Raw genomic sequence first — 12,270 nt, 5'->3', positions numbered from 1 at the left:
CCAGCCTCAACCCAGGCCTCAATTTAGTGCACCCGAGGCACATAGAGGGGAGCTGTGAAGGGCCCGATCCTCATTGCTGGTGGTGGTGCACACATGCCTCTGGGCAGATGACAAGGGAGTGGCCAGGGTTGCACTGCCCCAGCCCCTTGCCCACTGTGCATGTACAGCCACTTCCACCACAGAGCCAATGCTGGAGCTCCAGACTTGGTGTAGTTGTTTGCAGCCTGCCTGCTGCTTGCTGCAGCTGCCCAGAGCCTGAGCCAGTTGTGGCAGCCTGCCGGGAGACTGGAGACAGCTGTGCCAGGTTCCATAGTGGCGCTGGCTGCATGCATGCCTCAGGGCGCATGGCTGGGAAGGGGCCTGGGGCAATGCAACCCTGGCCTTTCCCCTGCTGTCCACGCCAAGGCATGTGTGCAGCCACTGCTACCATGGACTCCTGCTGAAACCTGGTGCAGCTGTTTACACCATCCTGGCTGCCTGCTACAGCTAACTTGGGCTCTGGGCAGCTGCAGCAGGTGGAGGGCAGGCTGCAAATAGCTGCACTGCGGTCCAGAATCCCGGTACTGGCAGGACTGCATGAGTGCCACAGGGTGCACTGTGTGCAAGGCACTACAGTTGCGCTGCCCTGGGCCCCTTTCCATCTGTGTGCCCTGTGGCATGCATGCCACTGCCATGGAGCCCAGTCAGGGCTCTTGAGCTGTGAGCAGCTCAGGCTCCATGGCTGCCCAGAGCCCGAGCTGGCTGTTAGGTGCTGAGTGAAATGGCTTTGCAGGCTTTACGCAGGTGTGCGTGCCGGGGCCCTGTTGTAAATGCTCCAGAAACTGAACTTCCATTAATGGCAGGGTCTTGTCATGTTGTAATTTTGGGTGGCTCCTGGAGCACTTAACATCAAGACTGTTCACCCACTAGCACCTGGAACTAGTTTTAAGCACTCATTATGTGGCTCAAAGTCACACCACTCCAGAGTAGCGTTCTCTCTGATGCTTGTTACCCAGCCATGGGCAACTGGTGCCTCCCGAGTCTGGAGGGGGGGGGCGCCAGATTGCCAACAGGGGTGGGGGAGTCCTCCAGCTGCTGACTGCCAACCGGGGGAGCAGCTGATTGCCAACTGGGGGGAGCCAGCAGCAAAACCGGAAGTGCACTTCTGCCGGCACCTGCGGTTTTGTGGCTGGCGCTTCCAGGGGGGGTACGGCTGATCTCAGGGCGTGCACATGCACCCAGTACACATTGCCAACCCACCACAACTTACGCTAAGGTGTAATGCATCTCCACTCTATGCTACACCTTAGCACGAACACCTCACCTGCCCCTTCCCTCCCCACTGGCCTGGATCTCAAGGTCAATGACCCCCAGCAGTCCAATTTCCCATTCACAGCTCCTCCATCCCTTCTGCCACTTACTTGTGGCTGCCCATACCGTCTGTCCCAGAGGAGCAGGCAGGGAGGGTTAACCTGCCTGCCCAGCCCCCACTGCTGCTGCTGTCTGGACCAGGCTCACCCTGGAGAAGAGCAGCAGCCAAACAGCAACAAGGAGCAGCCTGGGGTGGGGGTGGGGAGCCCAGAATGGAAAGCTGGGGATTCTTACTTCTCAGTCCTCCAGGCCGCTGCTGGCTTGAACGTGCAACTGCTCCAAAGCTAGCACTAACACTTATCAACACTTGTGGGAGAGTATCAGCTGCTAGGTGAATAACTATTCACCAAAGCACCCCAGGGGAAAACGAGGAGCAAAGGTCATAAACTCCTAAAAGAAGGTTTCAGACTGAATACAAGGAAAAACTTTTTCACAGTTCATGTTACTAGACTTGGAATTGACTCCCAGCACGGGTGGTGCAGGCACCTATCCTGGAGATCTTCAAAAGGAGACTGGACGCACACCTTGCTGGGGTTGTTTGACCCCAGCAGTCTTTCCTGCCCAGAGCAGGGGGGCTAGATCTGATGAACTCATAAGGTCCCTTCCAGCCCTGAACTTCTGTGAAACTGTGCGCTGCTCACAGGGTAATGTGTAACAAGACCTTCAGGGAGAGTTTCACATGCAGAGCACTTTAATGATCAGGCCTGTAGTTTGCACTCTATTTACTGAATAAACTGGTTGTTTATATGTGTGTATGGCCTTATAATTTAGTATGCTCAGAAGAAACATCTACAGCAATTAATTACTTAAGGTTAGACTATAATATCCCTATTTATGAGGATCAATATGGGACCACTCACATAGCTGTACTCATTGATGTGTGTCAAGGGATCAGATTCTAGTCCTTAATCCAACTCTGGAATAGAGTGAGGTGTTCTGGTACAACTAAGCATGGATTCTATTTCCCACTGAGGAGCCACGGAAAGGCATTGGCTCTCAGACAACCCCTTGGCCTCCAGCTTGCTACCACCTTTTGAGGGACAGCACAATCCCCACCCATTCAATTTAGCTGGCTCGTATGCTGGGGGATGGGACAAGGCTCTAACTAATGTCCAGCCTTTCCCTATTTCCAAACAGTGAGATACAAATACAGGAAAGGCACTGCTGTGCTGCAAAGCATGTACTTGTACTCCTGCCAGGCTTGGAACTGTAACCCACTATACAGGAAACTTCAAAAAGAAGTAGACAAGCACAGTAAGAGCAATCAAAGACACTCAGAGCTGGCCTAACTCTACTCCCATTCACACAGTGGGAATAAATTCCTTGGCCTAAATCAGCAACTGGTGTAAACTCTCTAGCTCCACTGACTCCAATTAAGCGATAACAAATTATAAAATTGAGGATCTGTTCCTACAAAAACTTAAATGGAAGTGGGATCAAGCCAATGCCAAATACTTTTGTATTTACCACAGCATCTTTTAAAAGACTGTTTTGAGCACTATCAATTCTACATGTTAAGTATCATCCTATTAATACATTAAATTTGATTTTATATGTTTTTCTTGCTGCTCATTTACAATGACTGAAATTGAAAACAATTCATTGAAATCTTCTCAGTGACCTTTAGTCTTTAGTATGCAGGATCAAAAAGTAGTAGAAAAATACATGATAAAGTCTGTTATACTATATGCTTTATTATACAAAAACTTTAAATTAAGTTAAGCAAAATATCTAAGGGATTGAAAAAAAATGACATTTTGATACTTATTTATCGGAATAGAAAAGCCAAGGTAAAACCATCAATAGTATTAATTCTACTAATAATTTGACCTTGGTTCAAGACATTCAAGCAAGCCAGAACCAAAGTATATGTGGTTTACCTATCTCCTCCCTTTTAGAAGGGCTTCCTCTCTGGAGCAAATCAATTTAGGGCAAATTATAATTAAAACTCAAGCAGAAATGCCCTACTCAGCACTGGGTGAGTCCACTGATGGACATTTACAGCTGGATTAAAGTCACCACTGCCAAACAGTTTGCTCAAGAGTCCTGATGTAAAGAAGCCAACACAAGGAAAGATGGATGGATGCTGAAAAGATGAAAGATGAAGAGTCCAACATATGCATGGTCAGGGACAACATGAGCATGAAATACAGCAAGAAGAATATGTTTGTGCATTTACAGATTTAGGATTCATTGCTGGTGTTCTTCTTTCCTTAACACCACATAAGGTGAGTAGAGGACTTTTCAGCACCACACTTACAATATTTTGGCAAATATGTTATTCATGAGCTGGCAATTGTCACTAAAACTAGTTTGAAAGTAAAAGTGAAATAAAATAAAGACACACTGCCCAAGGCATGCACCATTTCTTAATAATTCCTGTGCCTAATTATTTAGGTGATTTGTATTTTTTTTTTTTTTTTTTTTTTTAAAAAAAAAAAAAAAAACCCATGCCCAAGGCATGCACCATTTTTTAATAATTCCTTTGCCTAATTTTTTAGGGGATTTTTTCTTTTTTTTTTTTTTTTTTTTTTTTTTAAATAAAAGGCCATTATAATAACTCACTGCTTGTACGATTTCCTACTTGGGGTGTATATTATATACTGTCCATATTTCATTAAACAAAATTGCAAAGCATTCAATAAATTCATTTATACTAATTGTACAGTGTATTATGCAATCCAGGCTCTTAAACTCTGAACAGCCATGTATTTGTGGATTATTTTACATTAAATAACACAGCATTCAGAGATAGGGAGGTTAATGCCTCTCTGAATAGCACTACCCTATATCATATGAACAGAATGAAATGCCTTAACATTTACTCTGTGAACAATATCCAGCATTGTTTGTTCTTCCTTCTTTCAAGGATTCTAAGGAGACTTGCTCCCTAAGAGAGAACAAAGAGACAAACCCATCCTATTGGATGTAAAGTTTCTTAAATATAATTTTCTTCTAATGTTGTGTGATTTTTATTTTTACATTAACTGATCAGCATTTTGTTATATTAATTTATAAAACAAGGCCTATCTTTAAAAAATAAGAAGTGGGTGGACCATATCTACTCTTACCTGTACTCTGAGTGTGTGGCAGGGACAGTTAGCTGGGTATGGTACAATGGAGCTGGACAGCAAAACTGGTGCAGAGTATTTATAGACCTACGACACAAGGAAAAACACAAAGTCAAAACACCAAGTGTTTAGAAAGGGGCTTTTTAGGGAAAGGTAGAGATTACTAAGTATATGTGAAACTTGTCATAAGTTTGAAATAAATTTGTAATAGTACAACTATCAACTCTGATTCCCAGAAAATCAAGGGGAATAGTCCCATGCTTTAGAGATATAAATCAAGAATGAGGCTGATGAACTACTCCAATGAAGATAGAGAATTTAGTCGCAAAAAATTAAATAAAATAAAGATGCCAATTTCTGACTTTGTCTTTGCCTTGTCACATGGTACAATAGAAGCAAAGTTAATAAAAGTTAAGGGTTTAAATTCCTGCAGAATAAAGTGAAAATTTTGCAAGTTACTCTGCACCAGTCATGTTGTTTCTACTGCTAATTGCACTACATATAGTGCTTACAAGCAAGAGGAGGAAAATGGGATGTATGTGCAAATAACCTCTCTCTATCTCTAGGCCCAGCCATTATAAACAAGCTATCATTCTGCTTTGGTAAGTCTAACAGTCTTGTAATTTACTGCACATAGGTGACACCTGACTTTATTTAGGGTAGAAACTAAAAGAAAGAGGTAGAAAAAATTCTTACAATTCAACAGAAAATGGATGCTGCATTTCAGATGTTTTTACTGCTCAGACTATCCATAACTAATACCACATAAAATCCCAGCAAAAAGAGAGATGGAGGACAACACAAGATGCTACAGCCAAAGAAACAATTTATAATGATGCAAGGCAGAGCATTGCTATATTTTTTTATATCAAGATAGCATTAAACAGTTTAAAACTACCAAAAAAAAATAATGAAAAGCCAAACCAGTCTTTCATAACTCTTGCCGCATCTACATTGATGATGTGCCTGCTAAAATCATATTCTTCACCAATTTTTAAACATAAAAATTATCCATTACTAGTTAAAATATAGATCATTCTGGTCGTAATTTATTTTGCTCACAGTGTTCTTCTGAGCATTTCAAAAGGATTTTTTTAAAGCTCCCTGTGTTTAAAGAGAGTCCTGTGAGGTCATCCTCTTATAAGATCAAAAGCAGCTGTTAAGCACAAAAAATGCCAGTCTTTCTTCAGATAGGAGTCAGGTACTAATCCGTTAAAAATGAAGGTCAGCTTGCTCTGATTCCTGTTGCCAATAGTCGTATCAGCAATTGCAAGGCCAAGATGAGTGAGTTTTTCTGTTTAAAGGCAACAATTGATGGTCACTCTTAAAAGTACTCAACCCCTTGGGCAACTGAGAGAAACATCTATCAAAACAACCACAATGTGCATGCAACTGAAGAACAACAAAAAATTGCTGGAGGATGCTTCACAATGGCAACTGAAATGCTAATTTGAACCTTCAAACAACTGATAGAAGGAAGGACTAAGAGGATGGAGACTATTCCCAGGAAAAGTATTAAACATAGCAAAAAGAAAGGAAAAAATACTTTAAACTTCAACAAGTAAAATAAACAGGGTTACTACAGGAAACATTTTCCATGCTTCTTCACATTACTGAGGTGGGCTAACTGGCTGCAAGGGAAAAGATAACAACGAAGTTGGAGGACTGATCCTGTGTTGAGGAAATCACCATATTCTTACCATCTAGAAGTAAAGGTGAAACCTCAGCATGAGGCAGTTGTTTAACTCCATGTCTTTTCAGACTCATCCATTCTCAGCCCAACCAATATTTTTACTTTTGAGAGTAAGGGATAGGCACATAAGGGACTTTGCTTGGACTTGGCTCTTCTCAGCTCAGTGGATTTAGCATAGTGCTTACTCTGATCTGTGCCTCAAATAGCTTCTCCTGGGACTTCTACTAAGAAGCAACATACTTCTTGGGCTGTCTCACCTCTGTTTTTCCCAACTGTACAGACCATTTTCCTTTTCTTTCCAGTCTCCCCATCTGCAAGTAGGATTTATAATAATACTTACCTATTCATAAAGATAGCTGGGGATAAATATTTTAGCACTTGCAGGGATAAGTATTTTAACACTTTGAGATTTTCTTATGAAAGTAACCACATAAATGTACAGAAATATTATTTAGATAATAAGTTATTTATTCTTCCTGTTTGTCATGTAATAATGGCATTATGTAAAACCAGAGGCAGTAGTTACTTAACTCCTGAATGGGAGGTGATATTATGAAAGCACCCAATAAGTATACAGGCATAAAATCATAACAAACTGCTGAGTTGCAAATCAAACACTTCATGGCATCACTAAATCCTAATTAAAAATATTAACAAGCTTCATTGTTCATATTCATATTTAGATTTCATCTCTCCCAAGGTGTCAGGATGTGTGGATATCAACTCTGAGTTCAACCATTTTTAAAGATTTTAGAATATATTTGTATTTGAACTCAATTCTGTGATACAGTTTCTAAGTAATGCCTAAAATCACATCAAGGAGGAACACACCTGAATAATTTTAACTTGTAACCACCTTCCCTATCTTGTCTGCAGTGGCTATAATGCTTATAAAACTTAATAGTTTGCCTTATTAAACTCCAATGTATGGTCCCTGAAGCACTAATTAGGGATATGATTGGAGATCTAAGTAAAACATGGATGTCAGCACTGACTCAAGATAACACCTCAAGATCAATGGACGCATTCTGACAATTTCAATTTCTGAAAAAAGTGGCAGCCAGCAGTGCAATTTTTTTTTTCAAGCATGAATTTTATTCTGATCAAGATGCATAAGAGAGGTAGTCAGCTGTGATATGAGAGGTAGTTAGTTGATTTCACTCAGAATGCAAGATAGATGTAGACATCTATCCAGCCTTGCATGCATATGAACAGGTGAGCTTCATTTGTCACCTAAAACGTGTATGCTTTTACAGAACTTTGCCATTAACAAACCTCCCAAACATGAAATACATTGCCCCTGAGAGTATTACCACTTCCAAGAAACCAGTCTCTGTTATAGTAAAAAATTGGATAAAGATCCAATTTAGCTACATTTTGAAAAGATTTAAAATGGGCATTTTGGTTCAGCTCATCTGCATTAATTCCCAATACGCTGATTGTAGAGGAACACAGCTTTAGAACAGTTTCACAGAACCACAGAAAATTAGGGTTGGAAGGGACCTCAGGAGGTCATCTAGCTCAACTCCCTGCTCAAAGAAGGACCATTCCCAACTAGATCATTCCAGACAATGGAATACTCATTGTGACATTAACCAGATTTACCTATTTTTACCATTACTTTTTATTCCAGTGTAAAAATCTTGCTTATAACACAAAAAGTTAAGATTTTCAAATGACCTTAGGCTTTCTTCTGCAGATACTCCAAATCTTTACTCAAAACCTCCTACATTTAGTCAACAAACCTCAAGTCCTGCCTTCAAAACAAATTAGGGGCAAATCCAGGCTATTACTAGGGCTGTGCAAAGCTTCAGTCACCAATGTGATGTGATTCGGCACAGATTTGGTGGCCAAATCTCCAAATCTGAATCAAATCAGGAGACTCTTTAATCTCTCCTAATCAAATCAGAACCCTCTGAATCAATTCAGAGAGATTCAGTGATTTGGACATAGACACAGCTTTAAATGTTTTTTCTACATACCTCAAGGTACCAGGTGGCTTGTGAACGCTGAGATTTTGGGATGGATGGAACGTCCCATGGAAGCGCAGTGAGGTCCCCAGCATACTCGGGGGCTCCCCCCGCAGCCGATCGCCGAGGCAGGTGGTGCAAGAGGGGTCCCCCACGCACTTAGTGGTGGACCCAGAAGAGTCCACCACTGAGCATGCAGGGCCCCCCCCCATGCTCCTGTGGGATGTTCCATGTGCACCACCATCTCAGCAGTCACAAGCCATGCCTGGTACCTTAAGGTATGTAGAGAAAACATTTAAAGCTGTGTCTATGGCTGAATCGCTGATTCTCTGAATCAGCATTGAATATTCAGATTCAGATTTGGCCAAATCAAATCAGGGACAGTGATCCGAATCAATGGATCAAATCACCGTCCCCCCGAATTGGACCGATTCCGAATCAAATATGGCACACCCCTAGTTATTACCTCTAAATCTTGCCTACAACAACTTTAGGATAACCTTGTTAGGATCCAAGTCTGGGTGATAAAGGTGTTCTTTATTGCAAATGAAGTTTGCAATTGTTCAGAGGACTCTACAAGAAGGTTCATTTTGCTGAATTTGGGTTATTCAGGTGGGCTTGGCCAAGTAGATGGTGATCCTTCTAGATGTATTTTTTCCTAAATTGCTTTAGATGGCTTTTTTCATACAACAACTACTAATCGCTTATTAGCCTCTTTGTATCTACCTATCTATTCTCCCAGTACTATGCGACATTGCACATACTATAATATGAGGTGTGATACTAAGACTTATGTTAAAATTTCCTCACATGTGATGTCATACAACCTCATATATTTGGCTTCAGCCTTGAAGGTACTGACAACCTGCATTGAGACAAAAGGCTAATCTAATTGTAAACTAACTTGCTATGGGCAAAAACAGTAAATCGTACATATCATGTTTACATGATAATCTGGTGGACTGCTGTAACCTAGCACTGATGTGCTAATCCAATGAATTATTCTGTTTCTCACAATTTACTCTTGATGCAAGATCACTTTATTTAACTAGATGAAAATTCTACTTTTCACTGCTACTGTTTTGGCAGCAAGGCTTTCTCCCTTCCACTATGTTGGCTCTTTTTCTAAAATATACTTGACAGTCTGATTCAGCTTTTGATGTTACATATACACTGGAAACCTCTTATTAATTCAGCTTTTTGTTACTTGATCTATGTTATGTCCAGCAATCAGGGGCCAAATGTGCCAGACATGTGCTACTGAAGCATACAGAATATACTTGGCTGGTTAGTTTCTATTATTTATAATGCAATCGGTATAATTAAAAAGTGTAACTGGTTTGGATAATAACAGCTATATAAAGGCAAAGACTGGTTATGCCTCTTCAGTTTCATATAGGGGAACGTCCTAGAACTCATTTGCTATTGGCAGAAGTTCACAGCTGTGGTATCACATTATCACAGAGAGCTTAAAAGCAGCAAATTAAGTTTTCAATAAAATATTGCTGAAAAATGGAAGCCATCAGAAGATGATATTTTTCTATTTAAAGTTAATATGTCAGTCAGGAAATAATTGAGGAGCCAGTTATCAGTTAGCTCAGAAAATAAATATTTCTGTTCATCCCTCTTACCTTTATGTATGCATCAATGTACATTTTATGATGTTTTTGTGTCTTCTTGCAATATTTTTAAACTGGCCTTAGATCAAATGTCACCAATACTTTGGGAAAAATTAAGCCATTTCTAAAGAAAATCACCCCTATGTGTAAACACTCCAAATTAATGTGCATTGAATAGATATCAAATGAAACGATCAACACGCATCTTAGGAGTATTATATTCCTCTCATTTTCTCATTATAACAAGATAATTTTCCATACACATCTCTCAAGGCATATACTAACAGAAAGACAATAAAACATCTGGTGGCAAGGTGTCAACAAGAGTAACTATCCATACATGGCTCCGTTTACTGTGAGCAATGAATCATGAACTGACCATCTTCTCCGATTTCACATTAATGACACAGAAGTAGGTTCTCCAACTCCTGGAACATCGCATTTTTTATTTAAAAAAAATTAAAGCATCACATAGAAGCACTGCCATATGTTTTGGTATGGTACTTAGGCACATAACAGTAAGCAGAATTAAAAGCATGTAGAGTTAGTAAGTATTTAAATAAAGATGAAAGGTAAAAGTTAGTATCATGAATGTGGGGTAAAACCTACAGTCTTTATACTGCCTTTGCCTGCTGCCGTCTTCTTGAGCTCTGTGGCAATCTTGCCCAAAATACCTAACCTAGAACTGAAGTATTTTGGTGCTACTCTTGGCATGGCTGAACCCCCAAATTTGTGTGCATTTAAATATATATGCAAGATAACGGACTGTTTACTAACAGAAAAACAGGTGGACAGGGTATTTTCTATCCCAGTATCTGCAAATGGAGACTCATTCAGAATAAATAAGGAATCTTCTACTGCTGCTCTGCTCCAAAAAATGGGGCTATAAAATAGTCTTTCATAAATAATCTTGATAAAATAATCTTTCTAGAACAGGCAACTGCTTTTACATCGTATTTAAACCTCTTCTAGCACAGTAAACAACAGAAAATTTGAATTTTGCTTTCCCCCATCCTAGCATGCATAATATTAACTTACATTATTTATTTATTACAGTTTTGAAGAGCTGTTCTTCCAAACCACTTTCCCTTCATTTAAAATAAATAAACAAAACACTGCTTTATATAATCACAAGAATTTTACATATCACAAGATGTTATGTATGAATGCATAAAGCCATAATATGGGTTATATGTAGTAGCCAGTAATGGCTGAACATTAATTAGGATGATTTTAATTAAAATTAGTAACACATACCTACCTGAACTTTGGAGCATTTAATTACCTTAACATGTTGATTAAGAAGATCTAGTGAAAGTTCTGGCTATTGAAGTCATTTTTATTACAAATGACGTACACATTAAGTATATTTTTATACACAGAACTGTATCCTATTGCTATTTGTAGAGAGTTAAATAACGGATTTCCAAGCTAAAATAAAACTCTCAAGAACAAAAAGATACAAATTAAACAGTTTTGGAAAAAGAGACAAAATGTTATTTGATAAGATCAGAAAATTGATGGAGAAAAGGAAGAATGGTCTTTTCTATTTTTCTGACAATGTACTGGACCTAATGTACTGGAATTTTTTAAGATACTAAAACTTTTGTTATGCACAATTGTTTATAACACAATTGGCATTTTACATTGTACATACAATATAATGTATATATTTACATACAATATATAGTGAAAATATGGAAACCGTATGCAGCAATAAAACTAATGAGGTTTAAAGTCTAAGATATCAAGGAAGGAAAAACAGCAATGTAGAAAGAGTGAGAGGACGAAGAGAATAAATTTACAGCCCAGGTAAAGCTTATTACCCAATACCATTGTAGAATGACACATGCTCCATTCAGTGCAGTACCAATAAAAAAAATATCACTCCTGCTAGCTAGACTGTATGTTTTGCTTTTTTCTCTCATCCAAAAAGAGGGAGCTTAAGCAATTTGATATTTACAAACAAAATTCTGAAGGGACATTGCAGTATTTATGAATGGCTCTGTGCCCCTCATTAGAATTTGAATGCATATTTTTTAAGGTTTCAAAGAAGGCTGTAATCTAATGTAGTTAAACCAACACTTTTCCATGTAAGTACGATTTAACTTCTCCTTATATTAGATACATTAGGTACCTACCACAAGGAACAGCTCATCGGTTAAATGATGACATGCACAGCTTTCAATATACAACATTTCAGAAAAATATTATAAACAGCTAGGCTTACAATTTTACTTTTTATACATTTCTTAGCATCTAATCTTTTAACCAAGTTAAAGGTAGAATTACAGAAGTGACAGGTCAGATCTTGCTTCCTATGCTATGTGCTGCAAGAAGATGCCAGACTTGCAAGCAGCAATGGAGAGAGATACATCAGTATTTTTGTTTCTAAAAAGAACGCAATGCCACTGACATCTAGAATTAATTCCTGAGTACTGTCTTACTAAACAGTCTTTACAAAAATCTTTATAGCATGAGAAATCTACTGCAAATCTGTTGTGCTAGTAATCATGACAAGATTAGGAATAAAGGAGCCACATAAAAAAAAAAAAAAAAAAAAAAAA

The 12,270-nt window shown here is 39.2% G+C and overlaps 1 long non-coding RNA gene across 1 annotated transcript in view; it reads right to left on the bottom strand.

Annotated features, from left to right (window-relative positions):
- LOC109289137 overlaps nt 1-12,270 on the bottom strand; it is a 287,443-nt gene that overhangs the window by 9,607 nt on the left and 265,566 nt on the right. Inside the window, exon 2 of the long non-coding RNA XR_002095306.1 lies at nt 4,422-4,508. This is a non-coding gene — a long non-coding RNA (uncharacterized LOC109289137). The remainder of the gene's footprint in view (nt 1-4,421; nt 4,509-12,270) is intronic.

This window comes from Gavialis gangeticus, unplaced genomic scaffold, assembly GCF_001723915.1.
Source record: "Gavialis gangeticus isolate Ggan-Ray unplaced genomic scaffold, GavGan_comp1, whole genome shotgun sequence".
NCBI classification, from domain to species: domain Eukaryota; kingdom Metazoa; phylum Chordata; order Crocodylia; family Gavialidae; genus Gavialis; species Gavialis gangeticus.
This window is presented reverse-complemented; position numbering and strand designations above follow the sequence as displayed.